This window comes from Rhagoletis pomonella, unplaced genomic scaffold (assembly GCF_013731165.1).
Source record: "Rhagoletis pomonella isolate Grant_MI unplaced genomic scaffold, Rhpom_1.0 Rhpom_scaffold_00002, whole genome shotgun sequence".
In the NCBI taxonomy this organism is placed as follows: Eukaryota; Metazoa; Arthropoda; class Insecta; order Diptera; family Tephritidae; genus Rhagoletis; species Rhagoletis pomonella.
Window position 1 is genome coordinate 100,313,154 of NW_023458556.1, and position 4,205 is coordinate 100,317,358.

The following is a 4,205-nucleotide window of genomic DNA, read 5'->3' on the forward strand; positions in this document are numbered from 1 at the left end:
AAAAAAAACTTTTTAATATACAACGCTTTTATAAATGGACTAAAAAGTAGAAAATAATATTTCTCAGTCCCATAGAATTTGTTTTGATAACATTTGATTTTGAAATTTTAGCAAAAGTCATTATAAACAATCTATGAAATTGAAAATGAAAAGCGTGGGGCGCATGTAATACACTTGAATTGATATGAAAAGTAATATATCTGTGTTCATATGGAAAAGTAGCTTATGTCGAAAGGCTGGCTTTAGTATAAATCGGCATTCGCAGCATATGATTGCGAATGACTCACTGGCGCTGAGCCGTTGAAGAACTTTTGGCAAATAAACTTGCGATAAATAGTTCCGATACTAGCAAGTCAACATTCTTATTAAGTCTCTTCAAAAAATTCCTTGTCGTTTAAGGAATAAAGGGAATGCCGCATTATACTAAAGCCAGCCTTTCGACATAAGCTACTTTTCCATACGAACACAGATATGTATGTATGTATGTGGGTATATGAATAACGACCGCTTAAAATCGATTTCAAAGTTCTACTTTCGCTGTAGAAATTTTAGGTCTACGTTATGTAGTTTGACTATTGTCAATTAAATCGAATGCTTTGTATTGCATGCGCTCCACGTTTTCATTTTCAATTTCATAGATTGTTTATAATGACTTTTGCTAAAATTTCAAAATCAAAAGTTATCAAAACAAATTCTATGGGACTGAGAAATATTATTTTCTACTTTTTAGTTCATTTATAAAAGCGTTGTATATTAAAAAGTTTTTTTGTGTATTATTTATTATCCTTTCGAGTTTCTAACTCATAAAACATTAATCTGTATAGTTGTAGTAACATTGAACCGCAAGATCCATTTTGAAGTTTTCTGGCAGCATTTTCATTCGATTTTCGCGAAGGAAAGCCTTGAATGTACTAAATGTGCGCTCGACGTAAGTTGATACAAGTGGAGCCCAATTTAAATATGGAACGTTTGAAACGTTCATATTATCAGGAATAAGGGCGTTTTCCTCGCCCTTTAAAATTTTATCCACACCCCTCCACCAAGCCTACCTTAGCTGAGAAAACGGCTTTGAATTTTTCCAACACCAATTTGGCAAGAGGTCCCTGCGCTTCTATAAGCCGCATGGGCATGTGTATATTTTTTAATCTTAAAAAAAAATTGTAAATGCTATAATCACTTTTTTAAAGGTAGAAAAGGCAAAAAAAGGCAATATCTTAAAAAAAGGGGAAAAAAAAAGGCAAATATCTTAAAAAAGGCAAAAAAAAAGGCAAATATCTTAAAAAAGGCAAAAAAAGGCAACATCAAATGTGTATATATGGAATCAGGGAAAGCTAAATCGTGGACATTCTTAATCGAATATACTCTATCTCTTTAGCAGAAAAAAAGGCAATTTCCCTAAAATCCGTTCCCTGATAATAGTTATAAGTGCTTTGTGAATTTTCTGATAATTATTTATTTTATTAATAAAACAAAATTTACTTAATTTAGTTAATATTAGGTTTTCTATTAATTTACATAACTTACGTTGGTAGTTAGCTACAGGTTGAAGAAGCATATGCAAATTATGGACATGAGACTACAAAACCCATTGCAGCATTGCAATGTACAAATAAACGTTTTCGCTGCTACATTTTGCCGATCGCCGCAAACGCAAAAGCAAAAGCAGAAACCACCGAGCGCGCATGAAATACCGCATACACACAAAGCTCACACGTACGCTGTCGATTTGTTTCGTTTTTGCTCTAGAAAAAAATATAGTTCATTTTTGCTCTGACTTATAATATTCGTCGTTTTTGTTCTGAGCGTGTCATATATTAGCTGAAGTATGATTTTTGTAAAAAGCCGGCTTTGGCTACAATTAAAAAAAGAGCTTCTAACTATACTTTTAAAATTACAGCCTGAGCCTATTTTTGAAGAACATTTAAATGAATGTACTCATAGCATCACTAATGTAAACGAAGGTTTTAAAGAAAAACTACATAATTTATTGAATACTCAAACTTTCACAAAACGAAAAAGTTTTAATTTATCCGACGTGCTGGCAAAAGAACTTGAAATATTTTGTAATGGAGGAGATACGGGTTATTATCTTCAAATGGCTTATAACTTCCTTTTGACAGTTTAACCGACAAGTGTTGAGTCCGAAAGATTCTTTTCGTCAGCAGGTTCTGTATGTAATAAGTTTAGGTCCAGATTAGAAGACTCCACCTTGAATTTTGTATTTTTTTTGTTTAATGTTTCTTTAAACTGTTACTTTCAAAAGTACCTGGTATTTATATTCTTATTTGTGATGTATGCGTTCACAATCACATGGTTTTTTAAATACAATTTAAAAAAAGAATTACCTTAATATTTGTCTGTATTAATAAAAATGTGATTTTTTAAATCAGTTTATCGTACATTTTAAATTGGTTTATTTCATGACATGTTTAAATGCTCTCAGTTATTGAATTTTTACTCATATTCATAAAGTTTATGACTCAATTTGAATCCCGGGATCACAATTTTCCTGATATTTTGGCATCCCTAATTCCCACAACACGGCAGGGTCGAAAAATCAAACTTCCCGTCCGATTTAGGACGTAAAGTCTGGGGCAGCACTGTGGCGACCACGCTGAAAACAGTTCGATGGCAACCTTAATTCGGCGACGAACAACAGGAGAAAGAAGACTGAACCCTTGACGAACATGACATTCCATTTTTGATAATCATACAGTATGTCATCGCACACCGTCTTCAAACGAGTCAACTCAAAATTTGGCATTTTTGAGATTAGGCGCTAAAAATGTACGCAGAGCTTTTATTTACCTTTCAGCAAAAGCTGGAGCAAAGTTTTGTTATAATTTGTTAAAAAAACCTATGGTAAAATCGCCTTTGCCCATATGATTAGCATGTGCTACGAAATAGTTTTTCGCATTTTCTGACAAACGTATTATTTTGAGTTCTGACTCTTCTGAAGTCATTTTTGATACATTAATTTGGAACTTTAATAAAATAAAACCTAAAATTCCCAAACCTTTAATTATTGAATCATGATCACAACCATGATAAAAACATAGCAAGGTATAACCGTTCTCTCAATTTGTCGGCCATGATTTTTTTTTGAAGTTTGCCAACATTTTAAAATCATATAAAAGTGAAAATAAAAAATTGAAATTGTTCGAAATTGTTGTTGCTTGAGATAGAAAATGAAAATGTGTGTGTGAGTTTGTGAGTAAATTTAAAAATTAAATTGTTTGGAAACGGCAAGAATTTTAAAAGTGACTCTCAGCGGTTCTACCTTACTATATTTTTATCATGATCACAACCTAAAAATATAATTTGACGAATACTTAATTATAAAATTATCAAATTGGAGGAATAAGCTGGCGAGATGAGGACATAGTTGACTGCCATTAAAATTCAATAAATTACCAAATTGGAGGAATAACCTGGCGACATGAGAACCAAGGTCCCTTTAAATTTTTTTATCTGAATAATACATTCTGACATAACTAATAATTAGAGGAATAACCTGGTTACTTCTGGACCATTAAATCACAATACAAATTTTAATTGAATATAATTGATAAAAAATAAAACGTATCATACATATATAAGCAGAAACTTTTGCACGTGGTTCTGGCCCTCAGCGGTATTACCATCGTGTATCAGTGGAGCGACGTTTGGACACATCAATGGAATATTACATACAAAGAGACATATATTAAAAGCAGAGGAATAACCTGGCGGTGGTGAAAACCGGCCAACCTACCCAAAACCCAAAAAAAAAAAAAATTTGTTTGTTCTCTATGTATATTCCTAGATACTTGACACTTTTCACCACTTCAATATTTTCATCTTTGATTTTTAATTCATGGCTTATGGAGTCAGCTTTTGCCGCTCTGGAAAATACCATAGTCTTTTTAACCGACTTCCAAAAAAGGAGGAGGTTATCAGTTCGTCGGAATATTTTTTTATTTTTATTTTTTTTTTTATGGATGTTACCGCATAACTTTGGACCACGTCAACCGATTTTGATAATTCTTCTTTTGCATCGGAAAGGTAGTGTCTCAGAGGTGGTCCCATGTTAAGATCCGATCAGTGGATCATGAGATAAATATATATATATATTTTTTTTATATGATAGTTTTTTTGCTAAAAATTACTTGTTCACATTCAGTTTGAGTTTATTTGAACACAGCCATTGATACAAAGAATTAAGA